Source organism: Ailuropoda melanoleuca, chromosome X (genome assembly GCF_002007445.2).
Source record: "Ailuropoda melanoleuca isolate Jingjing chromosome X, ASM200744v2, whole genome shotgun sequence".
Classification (NCBI taxonomy): domain Eukaryota; kingdom Metazoa; phylum Chordata; class Mammalia; order Carnivora; family Ursidae; genus Ailuropoda; species Ailuropoda melanoleuca.
Genome location: NC_048238.1, coordinates 80,650,340 through 80,663,130, shown reverse-complemented (window position 1 = coordinate 80,663,130; position 12,791 = coordinate 80,650,340).

Here is a 12,791-nt window from a genome sequence, read left to right as displayed (position 1 = left end):
TGAACATTGTGTGTTCTTAGTGCTGTGGCTGACCCATTGTATTTTAACGTACAAGCTTTTAATGATGAATTTCCAAACCACTCTATGGGAGTTACCATGGACACTAAGAGGCTCTCCACTGCCAAATCAGATAGGAAAATGGTTCTTTTAATACATTTCAGGTATCTGTAGACTTCCAGAACTGGTTCTGTCACAAACAAATGGGACTTTGCCTTAATTTGTCAGAGATTTTCTGACAGCATTTCAGCTACACATTTTTGTTTCATTTTTTTCTACCCTCTGCCTCAGTCTGTATTTTATCTTTGTGAAAGACCTTACAGTGAAGACACAAGATAATTTCCTAAATATTATTTGGCTTTGACAATAAGGCCTGTGTTCAGGGTTGGACTGGCAGATAAGGAGAGATTTGCTTACTGTGTCTCCCCCCACAGGGACACCTACCAAATCTCGGGAAGACATATTTCTGCCTATAACCTCTCATTTGGTAAGTGTAATCCTGCATGCATTCTTGTTGTTGTGTGTTTGTGATTGTTGCTAAAATGCCCTAAAACAATGAATTTAAAATCTATTTACCTTCTTGGGAGGGTCTTCTTTGATAGGGATTTATTATGTAATCCAGCCGATAGACTTATGAAGCCTATTCTACTAGGAAAAGGTTTGCTATATTGAGGGAGTATCATTATGCTATTATTTGTACCATAGCATGTATTTTGCTGTCTAAAATCTCTTTTAATTAAATGTTATAGAATGAGTTTGGGGCAAAATAGGGTTGGCTCTCTCCCTCTTACACAATCATTAGACATTTTTATATATCATCAAATATTTCTCAAATATTCAAATACATTTATAGTCCTGTATTACAATTTTGCTTCTTTAGTAGTGTTCTAAAGCTGATCCATGATGCTGAGCTAACCAAGGTACTGTCAAAACCTTATGTTTTCCTCATTCTAGTCATTTAATGATTTTTACCTTCAGACTAAATTTTTTTCTAAATTTTTATTACTATTAGGCCTACACAAATTTAAATCCATTTCTGTAAACTGCTCTATGTCTCTTTTTAGAAATTAAGCCATTAAATATACATTATTTAGCAAAGTGTTATACAACATTGTTCTTTGTCTTACCATACCAATTACCTTTATTTAGGCTCCTTGTTCAGAATCTCACCTATATTGGCAAGACTTTTGTTTGTTTTCATCTCTACAGCAAATGCCCAACAGATACATTAGGAAAATAGGCAGACAGCTGGTAAACAGACCCACTCCCCGCCTCAGGGCTGATGAAGCAATTTGCCAAATCCATCTTTCCCTGGTTTGTTTCACATCATCACTATTTCCAAATTTTCTACTTTTGTTCTGTAAGGATTTGAGCAATGTCTCATTTATACAAAGGAGCTGAAACCAAACTTGTACCTCATTTTGATATTAGGTGATGGGTTTTTGTTCTTGTTTTTGTTTTTTTACTAAATTCTGTAGCATGCATTCTTGTTTTGGGCTGGTTCATCTTCCTCTAATTTGATTAATTAATTAATTTTGTTTATTTATTTATTTGAGACAGAGAGAGCACAAGTGAGGAGGAGGATCAGAGGGAGAGGGAGAAGCAGACTCCCCACTGAGCAGGGAGCCCGACATGGGGCTCCATCCCAGGACCCTGAGATCATGACCCTTAGCATACTGAGCCACCAGGTGCCCCAATTTTATTTATTTTTTAGAGAGGGACAGAGAAGAGGGAGGGGCAGAAGAAGAGGGAGAGAGAGAGGAGGCAAGAGGGAAGTCCTGGAGACCAATTACAAAAGGCTTCCTTCAGTAGTTCAGGAGAAAGACAACATTGCTTAGACCAGTGAAAGGGTATTAAAGATGAAGAGAAATAAATTATTTGGGAAATAATTACAAGTTATCATTGATAGGAGTTGGTGATAGATTGGATAAAATGGTTAAGGAGGGGCAGGAATCAGGACCCTGAGATCATGACCTGAGCCGAAATCAAGAGTCCAGCCTTAACCAACTGAACCACCCAGGCGCCCCCTTCCTTTTGTTTTTAATTGTATCATACAACTTCAATTTAAAAGATTATTATTTTGGGGGTGTCTGGGTGGCTTGGTTGAGCATTAGACTCTTGGTTTCGGTTTAGGTAATGATCTCATTGGTGGTGGGATCCAGCCCAGCGTCAGGCTCTATGCTTGGTGGGTGGGGGGATCTGCTTGAAGATTCACTCCCTCTGTCCCTCCCCCCATTCACACATGTGCAAGCATGCTCTCTCATATTTTCTCAATAAAATAAACAAATAAGGACTCTCTCTCACTTTCCCAATAAAACAAACAAATAAGGACACCTGGGTGGCTTAGTCAGTTACAGTTAAGCATCTGCTTTTAGCCCAGGTCATGATCCCAGGGTCCTGGGATAGAGCCCTGCATTGGGCTCCCTGCTCAACAGGGAGCCTGCTTCTCTGCCTGCCACTCCCCCTGCTTTTGCTCTCTCTATCTTTGATAAATAAATACATTAAATCTTTTCAAAAAAAATCTTTATCTTAATTTTACTATTTTAACGATTTTATTTATTTGAGAGAGACAGAGCACAAGCAGGGGGAGCGGCAAAGGGAGAGGGAGAAGTAGACGCCCGCTGAGCAGGGAAGCCCTACACTGGGCTTGATCCCAGGACCCTGGGATGACCTGAGCTGAAGGCAGATGCTCAATGACTGAGCCACCCAGGCCCCCCATCAGCATAATTTTAATACAATATTAGAATTTTAAAAATAAAATGTTAACTATTTTTTTTGTTTCAGATGAAATCAATCACAGTTATGGGAATAGAAAGAATGTTGAATTCCTTACCAAGTGTTGAGGCTACTGGCAATCTCATGCAAAGGAGGAGAAAAGCCAGGGTCAGTGATGTCCAGCCATGACTGGAAATTATATTAGACTAGGATGATAAGGTGACGATGATGATGCAGAGTCAAGAACAACAAGGCATCATGATAATAATGACAGACACTATTCCTAGACCCTCAGTATGTTTCAGGCATCATGATAATAATGACAGCCACTATTCCTAGACCCTCAGTATGTTTCAGGCTTTACGCTTGTAACATAGTTCTCATTTTTAATACTAACAACAACAGGTGGGTATGTGTCGAAATCCACGTTTTATGGATTTGTTATTCAATCAACAAATATTAACTGAGTAATAAGAATGAACCAGGCCCTAGGGATATCATAGTAAACAAGGCTCTCATTCTCATGGAGCTTATGACCTAGTGGCCATAAGCCACTTAACTGAGTCTTAGAAAGTTTGTGTAAGTAGCTCAAGATCAGTGTGTGTGGCTCCATATCCACATATTTACCTTCTACTTCCTATTAATGATGGCTGTGAGGTAGTGATCAGAAAGCACGTAGTAGTCACAGGAAACATTGTGCCGGAGATCAAAGTCAGTTGGACACTAGGTAAGCAAGTAGGGTTCTAGAACACTGTGATGAAAGTCAGAGCAAGAGATGGTTCTGTGTGCTAAGGAAATTATCAGAAAACCAAGTAGTCAAATGGGACAATTAATGCATTTTAATGTATACTATACCATTATTAGAGTTCAGTGGTTCACAACAGGAGATATGAAACAATACAAAAACATGAAAAAAAATCTGGACATCGTCAGTGTTCTTTGTAGGTTCTGTTTTCTCATCTGGTAGCTTAATTTTAGTTTTCACAGGGATTTCTCTAGATCCTCTTCTCACTTGATGTACTCTCCCTGGGTGATTACGTGTACTTATGTAGTTACAAACCCAGTGACTTTCAAACCTAATCTCTGGCTCAGCTCCTTCTCCTGCTACAAAATATCCAACTGCCTATTGTCTCTCTTTATCTCATAGTCTGTTCAAATTCTCCATGTTCCAAGTTGACCTCATCATGTCCATCTTCTCTGCGTAAAGCCTACGGCCCGTTTCCCTGTCTCAGGCCATAAACCTGAGAATTGTCCTTGACTCCTGCCCTTCATTAACTCCTTCATTCAATCAATCACCAACTCCTATCAATAATAACTTGTAATTATTTCTTTAGCAATTTCTTTCTCTTCATCTTCAATACCCTTTCACTGGTCTAAGCAATGTTGTCTTTCTTCTGAACTACTGAAGGAACCCTTTTGTAATTGGTCTCCAGGACTTCAGTCTTGCCTCCTTTCCAGCATTTTCCATGCACTAAAAAATGGTTTTCTGTATAAAAATTTGACCACCTTATTTTCCTCCTTAAAACCCTTCAATGGTTCCACATTGCCTTCTGGATAAAGTCCAAGTCCTTTATTATAATCTATGGCCCAGAGAGATTTGGACCCCATATACCATTTTGGTCTCACTTTGTGTCTTCTGGCACTTCGGCTCTAGCCATTTTGAACTACCTTCATTTCCTTGAATGGGCATGCTATCTCTTGCCACCTGCCCTTTGCACAAGCACTTCTCTGTCTCTTTGCCTTGCTAACTCCAGCCAATTGCTGAGTTCTCAGCTTAGATATTATCACCTCCAAAAAGCATTCCCTGACTCCCAAATCCAGTTAGGTGCACCTTCTTTATGTTCCCTTAGCACCTTATCTTTCCTTCACCGCAGCACTTAACATTCTATAATTATACCTCTACCCATTTCTCTCATGACACTGTACATTCCATGCAGATAGGAACATTGTTGCCTATTGGCCATTATATCTCTACAAACTAACACAGCGTTCAGTACATAGTAGTTGCTCACAAGCAAGTTAAATAAAGGAAAGATCAAAGAAATCAGAATGACCAGCTTTGGAGGCCATGGCATAATCTTATTAGTTTGGAGCTTTTTTCATAAACTTATCAAATGTATGAGCTAGAAGGGATTCAAGAAATCACTTTGTTCAACTTCCCACTCAATGTAAAAGTCCTACTCCATCATGCTTTAAAGACAGCCCTGGGGGCGCCTGGGTGGCACAGCGGTTAAGCGTCTGCCTTCAGCTCAGGGCGTGATCCCGGCGTTATGGGATCGAGCCCCACATCAGGCTCCCCCGCTATGAGCCTGCTTCTTCCTCTCCCACTCCCCCTGCTTGTGTTCCCTCTCTCGCTGGCTGTCTCTATCTCTGTCGAATAAATAAATAAAATCTTTAAAAAAAATAAATAAAGACAGCCCTGTATCCTCTCCATACGAACACTTTCAGGGATGGAGAATACACTGATGTGCAAGAAAGTTATGTAGTGATGGCTATGTCTAATTGTTTTGTTTAAAGATTTTTATTTATTTATTTATTTTGGAGAGAGCTAGAGAGAGAGCATGAGCAGGGGGAGGGGTTGGGGGAGAGGGACAGAGAGAATCCCAAGCTGACTGCCCACCAAGCATGAAGCCAACTTGGGGTTGGATCCCACGACCCCGAGATCATGACCTCAGCTAAAATCAAGAGTCAGACGCTTAACTGACTAAGCCACCCAGGTGTCCCTATGTCTTATTGTTTTTTAAAAAATCTTCCTCATTTTGAACACTTTTCTGTTGTAGCTTTCATCCATATTCAAGGTCTGCCTTCTCAAATAGCACAAAACTAATCTTTTCCTTTCTTGAGCAACTCAAAATTAATCTTTTCCTTTTTCCATATAAGAACCCTTCCAAATAGCTGAAGGTCATTATTATGTGCTTTCTAAACCATTAGTTCTCGAGGTTTAATGTACAACAGAATTGCCTGGGGATCCTGTTAAAAATGTAGATTTTCTGGTCCTATCCCCAGAGACTCTGATTCAGTAGGTCTGGGATTGATCTCAGGAATCTAAAATTTTAACAAGTATCCCAGATAATTCTGATGTGGGTAGTCCATAGACTACTTGTCAAGAAACACTGCCTAGGGAAATGTATTTTTAAAATTTCCCAGTAAATGGTGTTTATAAGACTTGATCTTCAAAGTGACTAGATATCTGTGTCTATTCTCTTCAAGTGTAGCCCCCATGCCGGAACCCAATATTCAGGTATATTTTGACTAATAAAAAGTAGAGTGAAGAGGGCACCTGGGTGGCTTGTTGGTTAAGCACCTGCCTTCGTGGTAGGTCATCATCCCAGGGTCCTGGGATTGAGCCCCTCATCAGGCTCCCTGCTCAGCGGGAAGCCTGCTTCTCCCTCTCCCTCTGCTGCTTCCCCTGCTTGTGCTCTTTCTCTGTCTGTCAAATAAATAAATAAATAAATAAAATCTTATTTAAACAAAACTAGAGGATGCCTGGATGGCTCAGTCAGTTAAGTGGCTGCCTTCAGCTCAGGTCATGATCCCAGGGTCCTGGGATCAAGTTCCACATCAGGCTTCTTGTTCAGAGGGGAGCCTGCTTCTGCCACTCTCCTCTCTCTGACAAATAAATAAAATCTTTAAAAAAAGATGTAGAGTGAAGATATGAACCTATTATCTCCTTCAACACAATTTATGCACTTCTATTGAAACTGTACACAATTGTGTCACCAATTTGAGTAGATGTGTCACCTTATTGACTGTGACTTTGTGTTTAACTAAAACCTGTTAGGGCAGGAATGAATTATAGGGAATGGATGACCCCAAGGTCACAGATAAGAAAGAACGAGGGAATAGAATGAGACGACAGCAGATAAAGGCAATGTATAGTATTCGGACTAAAGGTGGCACACAGACTTCTCAATAACTCCAGTTCCCCTCTCCCACAGCCCCTGAGATTTCCCCCTGCCAACCGTTTGCAGGAACTGCTGCTCCCTGTCACCTACTGATCCTCTCTCCGGAGTCAGCAGATTAACAGTCCGCTTTGTCTCTTATTACAAAGGTAGTAGACCTGCTGTCCATCCTCTTAACCCACAGTAAGAATCAGCATTCTGTAATCAGCCCTGCCACATCAGAAGGAGTGGAACCTTGGCACGCTTCTTCGGAAACATTTTTGATCTCTAACAGACTACTGAGGGTACCTTGGCATATTTGTAAAAGATGATCTAAAACTCTAAAAATAGCTACGAGCACAATTCTCCCACATGCATACAATTTGAATAGGTCTGGCAAGATGCTTTTAAGCTCATAAAAGTGTCATAGAATGTTATGAATTGGCTTTACATGCTTCAATACACCCGGTGTACAGATTAGCACTTTCTGTTATGACACCCAGGCTCTGTGCCCTCTACTCCAAACAGCAGGAAAAATTTATGAGCCAGAAAACCTTTCTTGGATTTGGCCTTAGGGCAGTTAGCAGTGGAATTTAGTTGCTCACAAAGCCAGAGTCTGAGGCTCCCAGAAATCGGGGGGAACAGTCACATTAAGTGAAATTATTTGTTACTGTCTTCAGATGGAATGGTGAATCTGAAAGGGACATAGGGTTGCAAGTAATAAAACTTTGAAACATGGCTGCTTTGTGTTGAATGCAAGGATGGAGAGTAGATCCCACCTGTGATGTGGAGAGAGGCAAGTTTAGAATGTGAGTCTGAGAAAAAAAAAAGGATCATTCTATTGCAGATGTTAGGATTAAATGATTTCAATTCTCACAGGCCTGTATGTATACCTCAAAAGGGGTTGGGATCAGACTCTTTGAAGTGGTGCCCAAGAGCCAAATATAAGGTGTTGATCATAAGGCTTCTGTGATGGTCACCTTTGGTTTCCTCTATTCATAGAACAAATATTTTTGAGCATCTACGATGCGCCAAAAGGCAAATATGGATTTGATATGTTTCCTGCCTTTTAGGAGTTCACATCTGAGGGAGAGGTAACAAGACAAAAAAGTGATAATATATTGTAACAACTAATATAATAGAGATAAACCCAGAGTGTTCCGAGAACAAAGTGAGCTGGAAGGAAGCCAGGTGATGAGAAGTTAAAGGAAGGCTTTGTGGAAAAGTGATGCCTAAACCGGATCCTGAAAGATGAGTAGGAGTTACCCAGGGGAAAGAGTTTGGGGAGGTCATTTCAGTTAAGAGGAATAGCATGGTATATGGTGGGAAATGTAAGTAATTTAGTATGATTAGACTAGAGCATAAAGTACAAAGCAAGTGAGGGATGAGAGATGAAACTGGAAAATAGGCAGGAGCCAAATCATGAAAGGCCCTGTATGCTATGCTAAGGCTGCTGAACTTTCTTCTGAAAGCAATAGGGGAGCTGGTAAGGGGCCATTTTGTTAAGTTGTTCTGGCAGCAGTGTGAATAGAAAGGCCCAGAGAGAAGCAAGACCAGAAGGAGGGAGACTAGTTAGGAGGCTGCTGTAATAGTCCAGGAGATGGGGCGGGGGGGCACCTGCGTGGCCCAGTCAGCTAAGCGTCTGTCTTCGGCTCAGGTCATGATCTCAGGGTCCTGGGATCGAGCCCCACGTCGGGCTTCCTGCTTCATGGAGAGTCTGCTTCTCCCTCTCCCTTTGTTCCTCCCCCACCCACTGGTGTTCTGTCTCATAAATAAATAAAATCTTAAAAAAAAATAGTCCAGGATATAACTGGGGTCTGAATATAGAGGATGCACTGGGGATGGCAGGAAGGGAATGGGTTTGAGTTTGAGACAGTTGAAGCAGAGTTTTGCTGTTCTTGTTTTCTTTTGATAGAAGACTTATTTTGACCCTGAGGTCAAAGTGGTTGATGTGGTGGTAGTAGAGAGAGGGTAATGTGACGGTGTGCAGCAGCATCATAAAAGCTTATAGGAGAGGGGCGCCTGGGTGGCTCAGGCAGTTAAGCATCTGCCTTCGGCTCAGGTCATGATCTTGGAGTCCTGGGATCAAACCCCACATTGGGCTCCCTGCTCAGCGGGGAGTCTGCTTCTCCCTCTTCATCTGCCCCCCCCCAGCTTGCGCTATCTCTCTCTCTCTCAAATAAAAGAATAAAATCTTCAAAAATAAAAAAGCTTATATTAGATATTTGTATAAAAATCACTCTGAAAATGCTCTTTTCAAAAAAATATATACTCTTTTCTGTTCAGCTTGCCAGAATAATCATTTGCTGGAGATTGATTGCTTAGCCTATTGTTGAGGGGTAGTAACTGATGTGGTTCAGCCTGCTCTGGGCAATTGTGCAATGGGAACGAAGCATGCTATGCTCAGAGGAGGGGAGAAAGGCTCTGCCAGCTGTCTTTTTTCCTCTCTCCAAAAGCACAAATACTCTTTAAGCAATCCCACAAAAAAAAAAAAAAAAGAAATTTTCTGTGCCAGAAATCTGTTTATTTTACAAAGAAGAGTCCAGAAGACCATTTGGAATGCAACTGACAATGATACTCCATTCAGAATATACAAGAACAGTAAGAAGAAATAGCTAGAATAAATGTTAAATTATTAGGAGATACTACTGACTCACAGAAATTAAGTTTAAAATAGTAAAGAATGTTTTATGGGCACCTAGCTGGATCATTCGGTAGACTGTGGGACTCTTGATCTCGGGGTTGTGAGTTCAAGCCCCATGTTGCGTGTGGCGACTACTTAAAAAATACTAAAAAAAAGTTTTACAAATCATAGTTCAATATATTCATTTAAAAATGAATCTTGTGGGTTGCCTAGCTGGCTCAGTCGGTAGGGGATGCGACTCTTGATCTTGCAGTCGTGAGTTCGAGCTCCATGTTGGGTGTAGAACTTACCTAAAAAATAAATAAGTAAATAAAAATGAATCTTGTGTAAAGAAACAGAATAACCAGAATAAACAGTGTATCAGATTATTAAATGAGGTTATAATAAAACAATTATACAAAGCATGCTAATGAAAGTGAAGTCAGAATGCTTCATACTGAGTAAATTAATCAGGAGGAATTAGGTGATACATTATGTTTGAATAAGAATAGAAAAGTTCCCTGTCTTAGATTATATAAATATGACATGTAATTCTTCTTAAATATGGATGTGAAAGGAGATTTAAACATGAAATGTGCACTAGATATCAATTGGGGCACCTGGGTGGCTCAGTCAGTGAAGCGTCTGCCTTCAGCTCAGGTCATGATCCTGGGATCCTGGGATCAAGCCCCACGTCGGGCTCCTGGCTCAGCTGGGAGCCCGTTTCTCCCTCTCTTTGCCTGCCACTCCCCCTGCTTGTGCTCTCGCTATCTCTCTCTCAAATAAATAAATAAAAACTTAAAAAAAAACACTAGATATCAATCAAATATCAAGGAAACAAGGAATAGAACTAATGATGTGGTGGAAATACATGTCTAACCTGTCTCTAAGTCTTGTTCAGTCCGCCTATAAAATCTCTTAAATTTGTTTCCTAAACATTTTTAATACTACTGCCTTAGTCTTCTGTAACAGTGAATCTCTTCCACTCCAGTTTTTCCCTGCTTAAACTCATCAAGTATAATGACATCATATCCTCTTTGAGAGATCTGCCTCATGAATCCAATCAAAGCATTTCTTTCTGACCTGAAGACCTTTCACAACGCAGTTCCATCCTACCTAAGCAAGTTTATCTTTCATTCCTTCCAACATGCTCCCATGCTCTTGTCAGGCCATGCTGTGTACTGTCCCTAAAACACCACATGTTCATTTCTGTCTCTGTCCCTTCTTGAGGTGTAATATTCTATCCGCTCTGTCTGCCCCATTGTCCTTCGAGGCTCAAATCAAATTCCAGCCCTGCCATGAAGATTTCCTTAACTTTCTTAGTTTTTTAATTTCCCATTGCAATTATAAATGGAAACATATACCCTATAGATAATTTAACTATTATTTAACTGTGTATTATATGCAAGTCTTTCTTCCTTTTTTTTTTTAAGATTTTATTTATTAATTTGAGACAAAGTGATACAGAGAGAGAGCATGAGCAGGGGGAGAGGCAGAGGGAGAGGGAGAGGGAGAAGCAGGCTCCCCACTGAGCAAGGAGCCAGACATCAGGCTCTATCCCAGGACCCTGGGATCATGACCTGAGCTGAAGACAGACAATGAACCATCTGAGCCACCCAGGTGCCCTAACAAGTCTTATTTCTTCAACCACCTTATAAACTCATCAAGAGGATATCATTTAATATTACTTCAATTATCCCAGTTGGATCTAGGCCATTTTTATTTTAATATTTTGACCCATTTTGACACAGTATATATTTGAACTCTAATAGCATGTTGATTTCTTTCTTTCTTTCTTTCTTTCTTTCTTTCTTTCTTTCTTTCTTTCTTTCTTTCTTTTTAAAGTAGGCTCCATGCCCAACATGGGTCTTCAACTTACGACTCTGAGATCAAGAGTTGCATGCTCCACTGACTGAGCCAGCCAGGTGCCCTGAACATGTTGATTTCTTGCTTATATGTACAAACATTTGATTCAGAATTACGTTTCACTGACTGTTTTGTTGAGAAAGCATATTAAGAGTGAATTCAACTAACCCAACTTAATTCTTTGATCAATTTTCTATTAAATGCTATTAAAACATTTTAATATTTTTGTATTTTTATTTTACTGAAATTTTAGTCTTAAACAATCTTTTCCATGTTTATTTTACAATGAATATTTACCAATTTTAACCTTTTTATAGTGGTATTATTGACATACAATGAACTACACATATTGAAAGTGTACAGTTTGTTAAGTTTGGGCATATGGTATATACCCATGCAACCATCACCATGATTAACATAAAGAATATAATAATCTTTCATTTTGTGGTTTGTCTTTTCACTCCCTTAACAAGGATCTTTGTCTTTCAAAGAGCAGAGATTTATAATTTTGATAAAGTCAAATCTGTCAATTTAAAAAAAAAAGATTTTATTCATTTATTTGACAGAGAGAGAGAGCATAAAGCAGGGGGAGAGCAGAGGGAGAAGCAGACTCCCTGCTGAGCAGGGAGCCTGATGCAGGGCTCTATCCCAGGACCCTGGGATCATGACCCCAGCCAAAGGCAGATGTCTAACCGACTGAGCCATCCAGGTGACCCTTAAATCTGTCAATTTTTTATGGATTGTGTTACTGGTGTCATATTTAAGAAATCTTCGCCTAAAATCAAGGCCATCGATATTTCTTCCTATGTTTTATTTTAGGTTTTAGGTTTTACATTTAAGTCTATGATGCACTGTTGGTTTGCGTTTGCATGTGATGTGAGGTATGGATCTCTGTCCTTTTTGCATATGAATATTTACTTGTGCTGGGAGCATTTGTTGAAGCTATCTTTTTTCCAATTATTTGCCGTTATTTTTATTTTTTAAAAAATATTTATTTATTTATTTTACAGAGAAAGAGCATGCGAATGTGATCAGGTGTGGGGGAGGGGCAAGGGGAGAGGGAGTGAGAAAGAATCTGGAGCAGACTCCCTGCTGAGCATGGAGCCAGACTTGGGGCTTAATCTCATGACCCTGAGAACATGACCTGAGCTGAAATCAAGAGTCGGACAGACGTTTAACTGACAGCCACCCAGGCACGCCTTACTTGCCTTTATACCTTTGTTAAATGTCTTTTGTCCGTATGCATGCGTTTATTTCTGGACTTTCTATTCTGTGCCATTGATCTATTTCTCTATTTTTAATTTATTTTATTTTTATTTTTAAACGATTTTATTTATTTATTTATTTGAGAGAAAGAGAGGGAAAGCACAGAGGGAAAGTGACAGTGAGAAGCAGACTCCCTGCTGAGCAGAGGGCCTGATGTGGGGCTTAATCCCAGGATCCTGAGATCATGACCTGAGCCGAAGGCAGACGCTTAACTGACTGAGCCACCCAGGTGCCCCTATTTTTGTATTTTAAAACCAGTACCACACTGTTTTGATTAGTGTAGCTTTGTCTTGAATTTTGCTATTCTTAGTCTTCCAACTTCGTTCTTCTTTTTCCAAATTGTGTTCACTATTCTAGATCCTTTGCATTTTCATATGAATTTGAGAATTAGCTTGCCATTTTCTACAAAAATGCCTTCTGAGGCTTCGGGGAGAACTGACATC